This window comes from Lactuca saligna, chromosome 2 (genome assembly GCF_052625555.1).
Source record: "Lactuca saligna cultivar CGN05327 chromosome 2, ASM5262555v1, whole genome shotgun sequence".
Taxonomy (NCBI): Eukaryota; Viridiplantae; Streptophyta; class Magnoliopsida; order Asterales; family Asteraceae; genus Lactuca; species Lactuca saligna.
Genome location: NC_136418.1, coordinates 166,252,970 through 166,272,833, shown reverse-complemented (window position 1 = coordinate 166,272,833; position 19,864 = coordinate 166,252,970). Strand labels below are relative to the sequence as shown.

General features: G+C 36.5%; 1 non-coding gene across 1 annotated transcript; it reads right to left on the bottom strand.

The window, feature by feature from the left end:
• Positions 1–1,255: 1,255 nt before the first annotated feature.
• LOC145033208 (small nucleolar RNA R71) lies at positions 1,256–1,362 on the bottom strand. Its single transcript, XR_013677444.1, has one exon. It is a non-coding gene; the product is annotated as a small nucleolar RNA R71 (small nucleolar RNA).
• Between the last annotated feature and the right edge of the window lie 18,502 nt (positions 1,363–19,864).

Below are 19,864 nucleotides of genomic sequence, written 5' to 3'. Positions count from 1 at the left end.
GGGAGATTTCCTCCTTTATGAACGGGTCGAAGGAACCAATGTTGGACCGTAATTTTAATTAGTTATTTAAGTTTCTAGTCTTGCAAAACTAGAGAAAACTTTTCCTTTTATTATTTGTTTTTTTAGATAATACTAGTAGTTAGTTTAATCTACCGTTCCTTGTGTTCGATACCCCACTTACCTGAACTAAACTGCTAATCGATAGGTACACTGTCTTTCGTGTGTTTGTCTTTGTAATTACGTTAGTAGGATTAAAACTAGTTGGTTTTACACACATCAAGTTTTTGGCGTTGTTGCCGGGGAGCGGTTCCAACTTTGAATTGATTACTATTGTTATCGATCCCTTGTGTGCGATTCTTCTTGCACAAGGTTACTATTTTTATTAGATTTAGCATTAGGATTGAGTTTGCAGTAGTAGTTTTTAGGAAATTTCGTTTAAAATTTTCTAGCTGTTTTTTTGCACTCGACTCGCCGAGTCCCTTCGTACACACTTGACGTGTCCATCGCTGGAAAGAAAAATTTTAGTTTAATTTTATATTTTTTGTTCTTTTTATGCGTTTTTTGTTTTGTTTGCAGTTGTTACATGACCATAGGATCCAATACGCCTCTGGTTCCTCCAATTGAACATCCGGACTCTGTTTTAAAGAGGAACAAAGGAAAAGCCGTTGGAGACTCCACTTCTTCGAAAAGTTCGCCTTTGAAGAATCTAAAGTCCGTTTTCAGCAAAAAGAAGAGCAACAATTCAGGAGCATCCAACACCTCTTCTTAGGCAAACCTAGACCCAATCAAGGAAGATACCGTGAACGAGTCCGAAAGGGAAGAAAGCAAATTTGGAGAAGACAACGATCTAGAAGGTGACTTTGATAACACCATGGCGAACATTGATGAAGTTCCCATGGGTGAATGGAAGAAGAGGATACGAGATGACACCGTGTCGGGGCTTGTGCAACCCACAATTCCAACAACTGCCACTTTTGAGCTCAAGTGTCACATACTCGCTCAACTCAAGCAGATACCCTTTTTCCGAAAAGACCACGAAGATGCTTATAAACACTTGGATGAAGTCAATGATGTAGCTGATTACTTTAATGTTCCAAATATGCCTCGTGAGACCCATCTGCTTTGCATGCTTCCAGTTACATTAAAAAGTGCTGCAAAAGATTGGCTCAAGTCACTCCCTCCCGGATCCATCACTACATTGGCTAAAATGAAAGAAGAATTCGTTGACCAGTTTTGCCCACCTTCTAAAATTGCCAAGTTAAAGAAAGCTATAGCCAACTTTGAACAACAAACCGGAGAGTCCCTTTATGAGGCATGGGAAAGGTACAAAATTTTACTAAGGAATTTCCCACACCATGACCTTAATAGCCAACAAGAAGTCTCCATATTTTATGATGGATTCAATGTTACAACAAGGTAATTACTTGACTCACAAGGACCGCTCACAAAGAAGGCAACCCCTCTGATCAAGGAATTAATTGAGGAGTTCTCTAAACATTCTAGAGACTATCACAACCCACAAAATGAAGTAAGTAGGGGGTAGTGAACACGGTCAACGATAGCATGGCGACAATGATGACTAAACTAGACAGTTTAGATAGGAGGATGAATAAAATGGATCAAACAATCCATGCTATTCGAGTTGGATGTGAGAATTGTAATGGACCTCACCTCACAAGGGATTGTGACTTGGATGAGAATTGAAATAAGAAGGATCAAGTATTTTATTCAAGTGGCAACCGACTTGATGACAATTGGCGAAAACCAAAAAGAGAGTGGCTCCCGTATGACGAGTTTAAAAAGGCTAAGGAGGAAAAGTTCAAATAAAAAGAGAGGGGTTTTTATAAAAAGGAGGAGCTGGTGCAAGAGAAGAAATCTGATTTTGAAGACATGCTCACAAGATTTGCAGTTGCATCCAAGAAGAGACACAATGAAACCGATGATGCGATAAAAGAACAACGAAACATGTTAAAGGAGCAACAAGGCATGATTAAAGAACATCAAACCATGACGATAGATCAACAAGCCACACTTAGAAACCAGCAAGCATCGATTCTGAATATTGAAAAACAACTGGTCCAACTTGCACTACAAATGAAAGAGAGACAACCGGGTGGACTTCCACGTAATACCGAACACAACCCGAGAGGTGCACACATAAATATCGTAACAACCGGGAGTGGGAAGATAATTACCCCTCTGATCCCAATTCCAGAAGAAAATCCCAAACTGGTGCAAGAGGAAGCAGAAAAGCAGAAATCCCCGAAATCTCTGAAACCCGGCCCGAGTCGCCGAGTTGATGACATGGACTCGACGAGTCCCCAGCATGAATCGAAAAAGGAACCTCCTGTAAAACCTTATCAACCTCCACTACCTTTTCCAGGCCGAGCTAGACAAGATAAACATGATGTGGATTATCAAAAGTTCCTAGAGCATATAAAAGCCCTTCAAATTAATATGCCCTTTATCGAGGCGGTTGCACAAATGCCTAAGTATGCTAAATTCTTAAAGGAACTCCTCACTAATAGGAAGAGGATGGAAGAAGTGAAAAAGGTAGTTCTTAATGAAAACTGTTCAGCCTCCATGCTAAAAAAATGCCTAAAAAGAAAGGTGACTCAGGAAGTTTGACATTACCATGTCAATTCGGGAATTTGGCAACCATACATGCATTAGCGGATTCGGGGGCAAGTGTAAATCTCATGCCATATTCATTTTTTAAGAAGTTAAGCCTTCCAGAGCCAAGGTCAATTCGAATGGAAATACATTTAGCAAATAAAACAATGACATTTCCAAGAGGAATATGCGAGGACCTATTGGTAAAAGTGGATAAGTCCGTATTCCCGGCGAACTTTATAGTACTAGACATGGAAGCGGATCCTCAAGTCAAGATCATACTTGAAAGACCTTTCATGAACACCGTGGACGCCATAGTAGATATGAGAGATTCAAAACTCACCCTTCGGGTGGGAGACGAATCAGTTACATTTGGAGTTGATCAAGCAATGAAACATGCAAGGTTTAGTGATGACACGACATTCTCCATAGATATGATGGACGAACGAATAGAAGATTGGAAAGAAGGCAAGTCGAACAATTACTCTATAACTTTTGCAGAAGAATTTGATGCTGAAAAGGACCTTAAAGATATAGAGAGACTACTTGAAGAAGCCGACTATGATGATTTAGTCAAAAGTGCAGAATTTACGACTCGCCGAGTCGCCATCACAAACTCGGCGAGTCTACACGAGGAATCACGATCAGATGAGGAGTTGCGCCCAAACTCGATGAGTCACCTGTATCGACTCGACGTGTCCAGTGCATAGAACACAAAATCAGACCTTAAAACTCTACGTGATCATTTAGAGTATGCATTTCTGGAAGAAGGTGATCAAAAACCTGTTATAATAGCTTCTGACCTTTCCAAATCTGAAAAAGAAGCATTAGTCCGAGTCCTAAAGAAGAGAAAGAGTGCCATTGCATGGAGTATCACCGATATCAAGGGAATAAACCCCTCTTATTTCTCTCACAAGATTAATCTGGAAGAATAAGCAAAGACGGTAGTGCACCACCAAAGAAGACTGAACCTGAACATACAAGAAGTGGTCAAGAAGGAAGTAGTCAAGCTTTTAGATGCGGGGATCATTTATTCTATTTCCGACAGTCCATGGGTCAGTCCCGTTCAAGTGGTAACCAAGAAAGGCGGGATGACAGTCGTCACAAACGAGAAGAACGAGCTTATTCCGACACAAACGGTAACCGGTTGGAGAGTGTGCATCGATTATCGAAAGCTAAACGATGCCACTCGTAAAGACCATTTTCCTCTACCTTTTATTGATCAAATGCTTGAAAGATTGTCCGGCCATAGCTACTATTGTTTCTTAGATGGATTTTCGGGGTACTTCCAAATACCCATAGACCCAATTGACCAAGAAAAGACTACTTTTACTTGCCCAAGCGGGACTTTTGCCTATCGCCGCATGCCCTTTGGGTTATGCAATGCACATGCGACATTTCAAAGTTCTATGACGGCCATAGTCAATGACATGGTGGAAAAATTCATGGAAGTGTTTATGGATAATTTTTCTGTTTTTGGATATTCCTTCCATGATTGTCTTACTAACCTTGATTTAATGCTTGCAAGGTGTGAAAAGACCGATTTAGTCCTTAATTGGGAAAAATGTCACTTTATGGTTAAAGAGGGTATAGTCTTGGGCCACAAGGTATCCAAAGCGGGAATTGAGGTTGATCGGGCAAAAATAGATACAATTGCTAAATTACCTCCACCCACTAATGTAAAGGGAATTAGGAGTTTTTTAGGTCACGTGGGTTTTTATTGCCGTTTCATAAAAGATTTTTCTAAAATGACTAGACCTCTAACACAATTACTTTTAAAAGATGCACCATTTAATTTCACTAAAGAATGTCTAGAGGCTTTTGAATTTTTGAAAGAAAAATTAACTAATGCCTCGAATTGGAACCTACCTGTTGAAATAATGTGTGACACGAGCGACTTTGCATTAGGAGCTGTACTTGGCCAAAGGGTTGATAAGCACTTTCGACCCATTTATTATGAAAGCAAGACTTTGAATCCGACCAAAGAAAATTACACCACAACTGAAAAAGAATTACTAGCCGTGGTGTATGCTTTTGACAAATTCCGCCCTTATCTAATTTTATCTAAAACCACTGTTTTTACTGACCACTCAGCTATTAAGTATTTGTTTGCCAAGCAGGATGCAAAGCCAAGATTGATCCGATGGGTACTTTTACTTCAAGAATTTGACATCGAGATCAAGGATAAAAAGGGGATGGAGAATGTTGCAGCCGATCACCTTTCTAGATTAGAAAACCCATAAAAGGAAGATAAAGACAACATGGGTTTTGGAGATAGCTTCCCCGAAGAATATTTGATGGTGATTGTGAGTGAAGAACCATGGTATGCAGACATTGCAAATTACATGGCCGGGAATTACCTCCAAAAAGGCCTTTCCCATCAACTAAAGAAAAAGTTTTTTGCTGAAATTAAATATTATTTTTGGGATGAGCTTTATCTTTTTAGAAGTTGTGCAGATGGAATAATAAGAAGATGTGTATTTGGCAAGGAAAGTAGAGACATATTAGGACAATGCCACAATGGACCTGTTGGAGGACATCATGGGGTACAATACACTGCTAAAAAAGTGTTTGATTCCAGTTTTTATTTGCCCACTATTTTTAAAGATGCAGCAACTTACGTAAAAGAAAGTGATGCTTGCCAAAGAACAGGGAATATATCGGTAAGGAACGAAATGCCCCAATTGAATATTCAAGTTTGTGAGATTTTTGATGTTTGGGGTATAGATTTCATGAGACCATTTCCTTCATCAAAGGGCAACAAATATATCTTGGTGGCGGTAGATTATGTGTCAAAGTGGGCGGAAGCACAAGCATTACCAACAAACGATGCAAGAGTGGTGGTGAAATTTTTAAAGAAATTATTTTTAAGATTTGGAGTGCCTAAAGCATTAATTAGTGATCGGGGAACCCATGTTGCTAATGAACAAATCGCAAAAGTATTGCAAAAATATGGAGTACGCCATAGATTTTCAACGCCTTATCATCCACAATCCAATGGGAAAACCAAAATTATGAATAGAGCGCTGAAAAGAATTTTGGAAAATCGGTGGGGTACAATAGAAAAGATTGGGCGAATAAATTAGATGATGCACTTTGGGCGTTTAGGACCGCAGTTAAAACACCAATTGGAACCACACCATATAGATTAGTGTATGGAAAGAATTGTCATTTACCCGTGGAACTTGAACACGAGCCTTATTGGGCTTTGAAAACATGTCATTTTGAGCCACATGAGTTGCGTGCAAATCGACTCTTGCAAATGAATGCTCTAGAAGAAATGAGGAATGAGTCTTATACAAACTCATTGATTTATAAGGACAAGACAAAAAGATGGCACGATGCAAGGTTGAAAGGAAATAAAGAGTTTGAGGAAGGATAAAAGGTGCTATTATTCAATTCAAGACTTAAACTTTTTCCGGGAAAATTACGCACTCATTGGACCGGGCCTTTTTCTATTAAGCATGTCTATCCTTATGGTGTGATTGAGTTATGGAACAAAGATGGATCAAGTTTCAAAGTTAATGGGCATCGGGTTAAAAGATACAAAGAAGGAATGGCATAAGATGAAAGAATTGAAGAAATGCTGGATTTAGAGGAAACCGCAGCAACGTAGAGCGGGAAGGAGTCCAGCTAACGACTCCTCAAAAAAGAAGCAATTGACGAGAAGCAACCCATTACGAGAGTTTTAAACCTCATTTGGAACACATCTCATCCGACACACTCATCCGACACATCTCATTTGGAACACATTTGGAACACATCTCATCCGACACACTTGACGTGCACTCTCTTTCTCTCAAGAATTCATCACCTTCTTCCAACTTTCTCTTCATTTTTAGAAATTCATCAAACAAGGTACGTAATTTCTTCTATATTGCTGTTAAAGTCATGATTTTTAGATGTTTGGAAGTATTAATCTGTTAGAACACCCGTTTTTGGAATTTTAGATTTTTTTTAGGGTTTTTATTTTTACTGGATTGTGGTGTTTTGGATGAATGTTCTTCAACTAATATGCCTTATACACATTTCAGGACAAACCCTCAGACTAATTTTGTGTTTTCATGGGTGAAATCTCACAGACTCGCCGATTGACTCGTGCAGTTCATCCGACTCACCGAGTTTGTTCATGAACTCGAAGAGTCCGGTCGTAATACATAATAGATGTTCTTTTGATGCTTCTGTGTTTCTCTTGATTGTGTGTGCAGGAAACATGTTCAGCTTCGGTCAAAGATCCCGCAAAAGCCAAGGTTCTCACCCTTGGTTGACCTTTCCACGCATCAATTTCGATTCTACGATGAGGAGGTGGAGAAAAAAACTTGACGAACTGAAGAAGAAAGAGATTTATGTGCCCAATGCACTTGATTGGGAATGGTTGGGTAGAGTGCGATACGAAGAGGAGTTAGCGCCTTACTTGGTCAAAACATTCAACCACAATAGCGTTTCTCTTACATGTGATGGGTGGAACCGGCTGTTCAGAATTCAAGAGCCGGTGTATCAAGAGCTATGTTGGGAGTTTTTCTCAAAAGTTTTGTAACGACCCAATTTTCATGTCCAAAAATTTTCATTTTAAAGTATTACTTTTAGAAAACATTAATAAATAAAAGCATTGTTTGATCACGCCATAACACATCGCAAACCATGTTTTAATATTCAAACCATACAATCCATCAAATATCAGAGTACAATCCCAGTAAATCTCGTAATGCGGAAACCGAAGAGTGTGTGTGTGACATGCTGCTACCGTGCCGGCTCCTTTCCCCTAGCTGAGGAGGTACCTGAAACCAAAACTGAAACCGTAAGCACAAAGCTTAGTGAGCTCCCCCCATAATACCCCATACCATACAGCATATAACAAAACATGCAATTAGGAGATACGGGCCCCGCCCACACTCGTGAGGATACGAGCCTCGCCCACACCTCACTTTCTGAGAGATACGGGCCCCGCCCACACTCGTGAAGATACGGGCCCCGCCCACACTTCGCTACCTGGGAGATACGGGCCTAGCCCACACTCCATTCTCGGAGGGATACGGGCCTCGCCCACACCCAACCGTCAACATATATCATACAAGTATCACGCATACAACAAGTATAAACAGCTCTATCATACTGGTATATATATATCACAATCAACTTGACTAATAGATACGGGCTCGGCCCACACTATAATACTAACGTCACATCTATACGGGCCGGCCTTGGTGCCTTAGACCCATTACTAATGAAAGGAAACTCACCTCGAAATAGCTGTTGGTCTGTGTGGGAACTGATCACCTACTACTGCTGCTGCTGCTCCGGAAACTCCCCGGCTGCAATTCCCACAATATACTTAATCATACACTGCTAACTGTCCTTTGGGTAAAAAGACCATTTTACCCCTGGTCTAGCCCTAAGTCAAATCGAAGTCAATATTATTAGTTTACCCGACTCGCCGAGTCCCTAGCAAACTATCGTCCTGGGTCCCTGATTCTACTCGTCGAGTTGGGCTATGACTCGACGAGTTCATCTTCTAAACTGACGTTCACCCTCTTCATCCTACTCGCCGAGTTGTATGAACAACTCGTCGAGTTCATCTTCATCCGAAGAACACTTTATGCTAAGACTCGCCGAGTTGTAAGAACAACTCGCCGAGTCTGTTCTTGATCTATGAAGATTGCCTTGGAGTCGCCGAGTCAGGGCATTGACTCGCCGAGTCCTATCATGGGTGAGTTCAGCTTCCAACTCACCGAGTCACCCCCTGTGACTCACGGCTCAACTCGATACATCTTAAAGGGACCGGTTCAGTGACTCGCGACCAGACTCGTCGAGTCACCTATACGACTCGCCGAGTCATCGCCATGCATCCACCAAATACACAGATTTACTCGATTTCAGTCCATGCCATTCATAGATCTGGACTTCTAGGACACAAATCACACGTAAAGTTTCCAACTTTACGTGTGGATATTCACTAATGTGGATTTTAGGGTGTAAAATGCCTCAAAAGGGTAGATCTAGGATGAACAAGCCACATGGGGCCATAAAGCTCACAGATCTGAGCTCCTGGAGCTCAATCTTGCTTAGATATAAAGGTTAATCCACTTATTACGAATCATTAGGCACAAACAAGCTTGAAGAATTACCCAAGAGTGTCCCAAATGAAATTCTAAGCATAGAAACAGGGGAAAAACGAGATATACCTCAAGGAAAATGTTGAAATGACACAAAGATGGCTGATCTCCTTCTCCTCTTCTTGATCTACTCCTCTTTCTCCTCCAAACCTTCAAGAACACACCAAGAACACTTCAATCTCTTAAGGAAATAAGGGAAAACGATGTTGGGGGAGTTCTGGGGGTGAATGGGGACGAGTTGGGGCGGAATGAGGGTTTAAATAGGGTGCAAACCCTTGAAACTTAGGGTTTCTTCCAGCAGCGGTGACTCGCCGAGTCCAGGATATGGACTCGCCGAGTCGCCCACTTAAAACGTGTCCTGAGTCTCGTCCCTACTCGGCGAGTCGGACCTTATGACTCGCCGAGTCCAAGGCTAAAATAGGGCAATGCTCAAATAAAATTCACATACCGGAAACCAGGTGCTACAAGTTTCTTTCTAAGGAGGAAATGACTATTACAAACCTGGGAACATTAAATTCTGCCATGGTGGGGAATACCACCAATGCAGTATCGTGGAGCTATCTTGGAGACTTGGGATTTATGACCAACAATTGGTCAATACTGCTGAGTTTGGTACATTTTTGGAGCATTGCCACCAAGTCTTTCCGGATGGAGTAAGGGGTGATCTTTGGTGGAACACTATCGCCAACAAGATGTACATTGCAAAATCTGCTCAAGAAGGGAGAATTCGATCCCCGAACCACCGACTCATTCATCATCTTATCTCAAATACCATCAACCAAAGGAAAGATGATGACAAAGTCCCCACCCTTGATGTATTCTATTTATGGAGTATTATTATTCCTAACACTTTTTGTTGCATCCTGTATTGCATAGTCGCGTATTTGAGCGAGGGGGCGGTCAAGGACAGGAAGACTTCAAAAATAAATTGTGGGATGTTTGTGACCCGCTGGGCTAAGTCCTATGGTTTGATGAATGCAGGGGTGTGGGACATGTTGACGAAGGTTCCAACCCCTCCTTTTAATCCTATGCTTTTTAGGAGGGCAAAGATTATTGAAGACTATGGAGGGGGCCACTATGCCATTCCCAATGATGACCTGGTGATAGCACCCGAGGGACCAAGAAGGAATGCGAGGAGACACCAACGGGAAGCTCCAGAGGAACAACCGGTGATCCCGGTCGAGGACGGTGTACCTATGGATTGGTACAATGTGGAAATGAGGCGGCTCCAAAGTGGTTTGGCAAAAGGGATCAATTTTAACAACCAATCACATGTCCAATTATTCAATCATTTTCAACTCCAGCACATTGATGGGGGAAATTACCCATACATTCATACATGGGAGGAACGGTTTGAGGAAAGGAGGGCAGGAGCTAGTGGAAGTCGGGCGGTGCATGATGATGATGATGATGACAAGGATGCGGAAGACGAAGAATGATTTATCTTTTTATTTTTGGTTGTGAAAAACAATTTTTATTTGTTGTTTGAACTTGTAGTTTAGTACTTTTGATTGCTCGAATGGTTGTTTGTTTTATTTCATTTCAGAATTTGGATGCTAGGGATTGAAAACAAAAGACCTCGGGAGTGCTTGTAAGGACGAGTCTAAGTGAACGAGAGAAGCGAGTTCGAGTATCGAGTACGGTGTTTACGAGAAGTCTTAAAAGTGTTTAAGTACTCAAGAAGTTTTTTTGCATAAAAGGCTTTGAAGTGATTATCACATATGTTTAAAAAGATGACAGGTTTTATATAAAAAGATGGACTCGCCAAGTGCACTTATCCGACTCGACGAGTCCTAGTGTAAAAAATCGGGTTTCGGTATTTTCGCGTATCAACTCGGCGAGTCTGTCAATTAACTCGACGAGTGCATATGAATTTCTCATCCCAGCTTGCTGATTTGGTATTATCTCACACGGCAATTGGCTGCACTTATGAAGTATGATTCCTGGAGGTTTCTCAGAGTTTTCTTGCATTTTTGAGCTTTCAACCATACGTGATATGATAACCGAGGCATGGATAAGTTTTTCCCATGTCTAAAGTCAGCTGAAGATGGAGCTTTAAATGAAGAAGATCAACCTCGTCACTACTATCCGAGGGGAGTTTGTTCCGATTTCCTCTTTATTTTATTTTTCTTTATCATGCATAGTATGCAATGAGGACATTGCATAAATTAAGTGTGGGGTAGGGGGTTGGTTACATTAGTTAATATTTTAGCTAAATTTTGAAAATTTTGAAATTTTTGCATAAAAATTGCTAGGGCTAAATTAGAAAACTTTGGTAAAAAGCAATTAGGGATCATGCGAGTATTATATTTGATGATTCTATGAGGACCCAAATGTTTAGCTGAGCCAAAATACGTTATACTTCATTTGTGGCCTCCTTATTCTAGTGAAATCATGGGACAAAAACACAACCTCGCTTAGTTTGAGGGATGCAATATGTTTAGCATCGTGTACCAGAAATGTATCCAGGAAAATTTTATCTTTAACCAATAAAGGTTGAAGTTGAGCGTCCTTGCTTAAGCATGTAGGTTTTTTAGTGAAAAAAAATGTGAGTTACATGTTAAGAAAAAAAAAAGAGAGAATTACAAGAAAAGGTTGTTAGAATTTTGGAGCAATCAAAGTAAAGATCAAAAGATCAAAATTCCGAAGATTCAAAAAAGTTAAAGATGCCAAAAATCAAAGATGGTGGTGAATTCAAAGAAATCAAGATCAAATTATCAAAAGAGCTCCATAGTGGTATCGAAAAAAGTTGTAATTTTTTCTAGATTATGTATGCTTGGGTTGCTTGACCAAAAATACCTTGAGGTTAAGAAAGTTTTCTAAGGATGGATTCGGAGGGATGCATAAAATGAGCATTGTTCAAAAGAAGTGGGCGAGTGTTTATGAGGATTGTGAGAATTTAGAGTATGGGGTTTCCTTAGGAAAAATTTTAGACACAAATGCATGCATTGCGGTCTTGACATAATGGTTGGGTTTGATTAGGATTATCTTATGTGATGTTAGTATGTTTAAAAATTCAGTTTTGCTTGGGGACAAGCAAAAGTCAAGTGTGGGATAATTTGATATGTGCATATTTAGTCATATATTTTGTATAGATTATAAATATTTTTTGGCTAATTTATTGCAATTATGGAACAAAAGGTGCTTAATCATGTTTGAATTATATTTTCAGTTCAAAAGGAGTGCTTGGAAGCAAAAGGAAGCTGGAATGGCTATTGGGAGTTTGGGAATTAAAGAACAAAGAAAAGAGCCAAAAATAACAAGGAACTCAACGAGTTGACCCTTGAATCGACGAGTTCCCACAAAGGTTCTCGAAGCAAGAAGAATCCTTACCTTGCCGGGCACAGGAATTTAATGAGGGACTCGATGAGTCACTCCATGGACTCGACGAGTCGCCTCTAACCTATAAAAAGAGACTTCCTGATCATAACCTGATTTCCTGGAATGAACTCCTGGAGAGAAGAAACGATTAGAAGACGTACTCAAGTGCTGGGAGTCAGAGAATAAACCCTAGATCCAATTGTGAGAAGATTAAGGCAGAATTCAAGTTTAATTTTATTATTCTTTAAGTTGAACCATGTTTGATTTACTAAAATTCGTTTTTGACTTTAGTTTTGCTGTAATCATGAACTAAACCTATTTTCTTCTGTTTAGGAAAGACAAAGTTTGTGATTATGTGTTGATTTTGTGATTTGGATTATCTTTATTTAGTGATTTGTTTTGTTAAGCTTGTTAAAGACCCTTATGTGTTACTTATTACTATTCCCTATTAATTAATCTGTAATTAAGTTGCATGATAATCTCTTAATTGCTAATCTCATATGATTTTTGGCTATATGCCTAGGAATAGCAAATGTGAAACTAGGGTTAATAGAGAATACGAAAACTAATGCATGAGCTTGTGTGACGAACCATCAGCAAGAGGTTAATTGAAAGAACAATTCAATTAACCATTACAAGTCTTACTTAACCCGAATAAATAATCTAGGAAATTCATTAATTTAGACAACTGGTCACTGCTTAGATTAATTAGTTTTCTAAGGATTAGTAATAGCGAACGTGAACCTTATCATCTTAATCGATATCCAAAGACAGATTAATCCATTGCACTTTTCATAAAATCAACCATAGGATCAAATGAGTCAACCCTAAACTAAAGTTTTCTTTATTATTGAGTTTAGTTGATTCTTGCTTATTTAGTCGATAGTTTAAATTTTAGTTAATTGTTTAAGTTTCTAGTCTTGCAAAACTATAGAAAACTCTTCCTTTTATTATTTGTTTTTTTAGATAATACTAGTAGTTAGTTTAATCTTCCGTTCCCTGTGTTCGATACCCCACTTACTTGAACTAAACTGCTAATCGATAGGTACATTGCCTTTCGTGTGTTTGTCTTTGTAATTACATTAGTAGGATTAAAACTAGTTGGTTTTACACACATTAGGTCCCATGAATGAGATTTGGATCTCATTTTCACCATTTTGACATAATCAATTTCAAGACATGCATTGGACATGCATGTACATAAAGCAAAGATTTTTATGTTGTTTTTGATGTATGAAAGCCCTCTAGAAAGTTTGAATGGATGAATTAATAGATTAAGGACGTAAGACATTAGGATTTAGCATCAGACGTGGCTTAGGACGTGACACAGGGAGTGTCATGATGTAAGCGTGGTTTTTACGCGATTATTTCGACTGACTGAGCTCACTACATGAAGTCGTGAGGTCTGCTGAGTGGGTCATCCAGGACCGAGTTGACTGTGTTGAAGCGAGTTAAGTCGGAATGTAGCCGAGTGTGTTCTCACGACGTAACCAAGGACTGGTCACGACGTGAGTGTCAACTAATGTAGATGTTGAATGTTGACTGTTGACTTTGACCGTTGACTTTGAGTCTTGACTTTTGGTCAAATTGCTAGTTTTAGAAAGTGGACTAAGGGCTTACCTTGTATGGTTTTTTAGGAGGTGTATGGCACCCGTTTGTTGGCTGTGTGAGCTGTTAGCTGTGGATTTTGTCGGAGAGGTAAGTTTCCTTCAGTATATTTGTGGGTAGAAGGAACCAATGTCGGCGCACTAGTTCATGATGTGGTATGATGATTTTTTGCGTGAAAACTATCAGTTATGCCTACATTTTTTTGATGACTTTGTGATTCTTTGTTATGATCTTATATGGTAGTGATATGGGGTAAAATAGACCTGGTATACGGTTGAAATAGATCGAAGGGGGTTTCAAGCACCCAAATATGCTTGATCGTATCCGAAATAGACTGAATGGTATTGAGAGCATGAAAATATGCTTGAAAGTATCTAGTTAAAATAGACCGAAGGGGATTGCAAGCACCCAAATATGCTTGGTTGTATGTTTGTATGGGATATGGTATGTTGGGGAGTTCACTAAGCTTTGTGCTTATGGTTTTCAGTTTATGTTTTCAGGTACTTATGTTTCGAAATAGAAGAGCTCGGGATGACTGCATTGCACACACCACATTGTTCTGCATGTTACATGACTCTGATGTACTTGGATTTTCATTGATATATTCTGATTCACTATGGTTTTCATGATATTGTTTTGGATAATGGTTTTGTTAACTTAAAAATTGAAACTTTTAGTTTTAATTTTTGGGACGTTACATTACTATCACTAAGGCTTTAGATGGTACTACTTTCTTGTATCTAAACTTTATATTTATAAACTTCAATAAAAGATTTCATAATTATGTTTTAACATGAAAAATATTATTACAACGAATATAGTTGTTAATAATGTAGACTTGGTATCTTTTGCTAAATCTTAGACATTCATTAGAAAGGAAATCATACATCACAGTGTATAGTTCCTTAATAATTATTTTCTCTATAGTTCATTGAAAATATCATTAGAAATCTTTTATATATAAATAAGATCCACATATATCAAATAAACTACATTATTTTCCTTCAAATATCCCTCTATTGAAGTTGGAATATGTGTATTTCATTTATATAATAAAGATAACAATGTTTTAGATAACTTTGATTCAAAACAAGCTTAAGTCAAAAGTGTTTGCATATAGAACTTGCTATTTAGAAAACATTAATATTTACTTTATAATTCTGTTACGAGATGTAATTTCATAAATAGAAGTTAGTCATTTCAGAATATGAATATTATCGTAATGAAAAACGATTTAAGTAAATAATCAAATTTTAATAAATTAACTAAGACATATATTTAGACACACTAAATTAAAACATACATTGTTTCAAAACAAGCATTGTTTTATAATACAAGTACATTAGGTTCTATGCATAAATTATAAGCTGAACTCCGAGAGTGAAGTTCCAACTTGTATATGCTCAACTGGTTACTCTTCTTGAATATCTGCATGAAATTTACACGTATTAGATTAATAAGTACCAAGTACTTGAGTGTTATATGAAAAGTATAAGTTTGATCGAGTAGATACCTAGAATACTAGTCTCTCCAAACTATCTTTTCAGATAAAGGACCAGTTCCTATTCCTCTATCTTGTTTCTTCACAAAAGTAACAAGGTCCATATTTGTGGGCCTTATTGGATTTTTAGGCCTAGAGGTATTAGTTACATAAACTATGACCCTCTTAGATCACACATGGTGACTCTTTTCAGTCTTACATTATTTCATTGTTTGACCTGGCTTATAACATGTATTGTAGAAATACTTGCATAACATGTTATATCATCAATATATATATATATATATATATATATATATATATATATATATATATATATATTATCCAAGACTTCCTGGAAGGAAAGAATAACTGTACCTAGTATGATGTCAGAAGCATCCTTAGCTTCAAAGTGATGCCTTTACAAGATATCATGTTCAGGTCTACTGCTCTCAAGATATGTTGTTTTGGATTAGACCTTTAAGTATGTACATTTTCAAATCTCTCATGAGATTGTATGTCAAGACGTGAACTCATTCGTTGAAGTTGTATATATTGAATGTTATTATTTTCTAGATAATTAAAGAAAAGAAGATTCATGGTAATGAGAATGGTTTATTATTTTTATACAAAATTTTAACAAAAAACCTTTAGTATTTTCGATATTTAATCTTTAATAATTAATATCCTTTTAGTTTCTAAAAACATTAATTATCAAAATCTAGGATCCAAGATGCAAAAAACATGATATCTTTTGTAAAAACAAATGTATCATTTCATAAATGAAAGTCATTATGGAAAGTCCATTTTCCCAAATAGGGTCATTTTGTGATATTTTCACAAAATCTTGTCATTTTGTAATATAGGGCTATCCATATTGGTAATTTTATTGATTATGTGTTCCATAATAAATTCCATAAGTCCAACTTTATCTTATTTGTACTATCTTATTTACATAGGAAGAAATTGAATTCCTTCCCATGTCAAACATGGAATGATTTTTTTTATGGAAATGAGTTCCGTCCACTTAGTAACCAAACACAAGATATAAAGGAATCACCAGTTCTATTTCCACCTGATTCCCCCAGAATGGACAAACCCAAATACGCCCTAATTTTTTCTTTCTTGTTTTCTAGGGAAATTGCCAACAAAATGACTTTGATATATCAAAGGAAGCAAGTGATGCTGGAATAGCTGTAGAAAAGCATTTTGATGTTATAGGGACACAAAATCATCTTGAAATCCATCTTTTTGGGTTGGAAAGGGGACTTGTTGTATACCTGAAGATGAATATTATATCCCATTAATATTTGTCCTTATAGTTTCCCTCGTAATAGTTATGGAATACATATAAACTATTATATTTCAACTTTTTTGATTCTAATGATATATGTTTTTCTTCTTATATGATTTCAATATCAAGGGTGATTTAAATAAAACCATAATGATCATGGGTATAATAGCTGGTGTGGCATCTGTTTGCCTTTAAATCTTAATATTTGGTTTATACTTGAAAATGACATTGAACTCATAATAGCAATGCACTGAATGTTGTGAAAAAATAATTTACAATGTTTACATTGGTAAAAAGAGTGAAGTATTTGTTATTTCCTGTAGTTTTCACTTTAAATAATATAACACTTTGTAGGTTAAAATGATTCTATTGTGACAACAAATTTTCTTATTTCCATAATTAACCTTCCTTGTCTTTAACTGATTTTTGAAAATTTACTCAAAAGGGCTTTGATGATGAAGCTATAAATGTTGAAGTTGAGAAGATGACTTAAGCTTTTGTAATGGGATCTTCTACAAATTCTTGCTCTTTGCCTCTTATTGTGTTGGTTCAGGTATTTACCTGCTATATTATATTATATTAATACTCTTTTTTGTATGACTTGTTTTTTTTTCTGTGAATATATAAGGGTTATCAAGGAATGTCCAATATAGCACCAACTAATGGAGGATTCTGAAATTGTTTTTGATAAATGAAGGGTTTTGAAATTGTTTCGGAACCTAGGATTCAAGATTACATAAATGGCTTTGCCTAAGTAATAATATAAAGTTCTCAGTCACCTTTTCAGTTTACGGATAAGTTCTAAGCATCTTTATCTGTTTGGTTGGACAATGAAGTGATGAAAGAATGGAATGGAATGAATCATTACATTCCATGATCATGTTTGTTTGACATGTATCAGCATGATAACTTCTCATATAGTGTACTATAGTATCCTACTTTCTAAAGATACCCACTTAAAGAAGTGAAAATGCTTTGTAATATGGATGACACTTCTTTAAATGGATTTATTTTTTAGTTAAAATGTTGATAAAAAAAGAAAGTAAGTAAAATGCTATAGAAAATCGGTTGTTTGTGCATACTATCGTTACTTGGATCTAGCAAACAGGTTATACTTCTTTTTCCATTGCTAAAAAAACCATCACAGGGGTGAAGCCCGGGTTCACCTCCTAGTTCAATTTAAACTTGCAACTATTTCATATTAATTATTGTACTTTCGAATTTGACTTTCCGATTACAATATTGCAAAATGAAAAAAAAAATTAATGTTTTTTATAATAAAATAATTGTTGCTAGAACCTCCTCTTCTACGACATGTTTTAGATTCTGATAAACAACACAAATCATCATGACCACTGAAGACAATGAGACATTGAGATGTTGTGCATGGTTGTGGTCGTTGCCACTAGCCAAGAGACACTTCCATGGTGTCTATTCCGGAAGGTCTTATATGGTTGGTATAAAAATCCTAACTCCATGAAAAGACAATCCATATTTTAATTAATGTTATCACATTGTACATATGTTACTTAGATACATTTATGTCTTTGGGTTGGAAGATTAATGTTGATCGAGGATTTAATATGATTACATTTAATTTTAGTAATTAGAGTGAAAGTATCATATCATAGTAGTATTGATAGTGTGATAGACTAGATGCGATACATGAGGAACTATTGGTGGGGAATTATTCCAAACAAATCATGACCAAGTTTTTTGTACCCTCTCAAATTATTATTTTGATAATGTCCTTTTTTTTTTCGTACATGACCCATTGGGGACACTAGTCTCCGGTTGTCGACTTTTAAACTTAAGGAAAGGAAGGTGAAGAAGGAATGAATGCATAAGGGTAGGAAAAGTAAACTTTGGCTAATCCGTTATTTCATTTGCATTGCCTTCTAATTATCTAATACTTTGGGGCTGAATTTTAAGTGAGAAAAGATAAAATTTGCATTCTTAATCCATACCTTCTCTTCCCTTTCCCTTTCCTTTAAAAAAGGGTAATGCTACAATAACGTCGATAAACAATTGGAAAATATTTTTTTAGGTTATGAATCGACACTCTTATACATATTTAAAGGGTGTTTAGGATATGTTTATTTAAAAAAATGTTTATGGATTTTTCCGGTTTTAAAACACAGTTCGATTTTTTCTTGATTAGGTTATTCAATTTCAATATGTAATAAACTGATAAACTGTTTTTTTAAGTATTTGACAATTTTTCCTAATAAATATAGAGTAACATATAAATACCGGATATATATATATATATATATATATATATATATATATATATATATATATATATATATATATATATATATATATATAAAAGAGACAGAGAGAGAGAGAGAGAGCCGTTCAATCGAGAACAATTTTATTGCGAGAACAATTGAGAACAAAAACCACCTTTGAATTTACTAGGTGACATTTTTGTAATTAGTTTAAACATTAGATGCAAACATGCACCATTTAAAAAACGCCGATGGTGGAATCGTAAATATCGAAACTTTCCCCGCAACTACAAAATGGTATGCATACATCATGTCTCCTCGATACTCAAAATTCAAAACTCTATTTCTCTTAACGATAAAGCCTCATTTCTCTCTCAAATTTCAACGGATTTTCAATGAAAAACGCAAACATTTTCATCGATTTTTGTTGAATCAAACATGAAAACACTTCAAATGTCGTCAAAAACAGTGAAATCGTCGTCAAAACCTACATACAAAACTCATACTGATGTGTTTTTCAACAATGTCAATCGATTTTCATGATTATTGAATTTTTATACTGTAATTTTGGTCAATAAACACTAAATCTGTATTATTCTAAAGTTTTTTTTAAAGGAAATCACCGTAAAAACCTTCATCTCAAGGTATCAAAACTCATATTGATGTTTTTTTCATCGATGTCACTCGATTTTCATGATTATTGAGTTTTTCTACTGAAATTTTTGTAAATACGCACTAAATTGGTACTACTTTAAAGTTTTTTTGAACGGAAACCTTAGTTTGTTTATGTCGATCAAGTTATTGAAGGTATTATTTTTTTTCAACTATATCGTGTTTTTCTATTGTTTTTTTTATCTCAATATACACGAAATATGCATTTATTCAAAAGTTTTTGTGTACTGAAAAACTAGTTTTTGATGTCGAACAAGTTATTGAAGGTTTTCTGTTTAATGAAACTCGATTTTACGACTATCAACGATTATCTTCTCGATGTAGTATTATGTTATTCATGTATTAAGCAAATAAAGTATGTTTGAACTTTCAGAAGTTACTAAAACATTTAAAAATAAAATATTCGAGAAAGAAGACAAATACAACAAGCGTACATGAAAGTGATAAATCATATGTTGTAAATGACTGTGTTTAATCATATATGGTTTGCTGATGAATTCTTAAATATAATGATCGCGTGCAATCATAT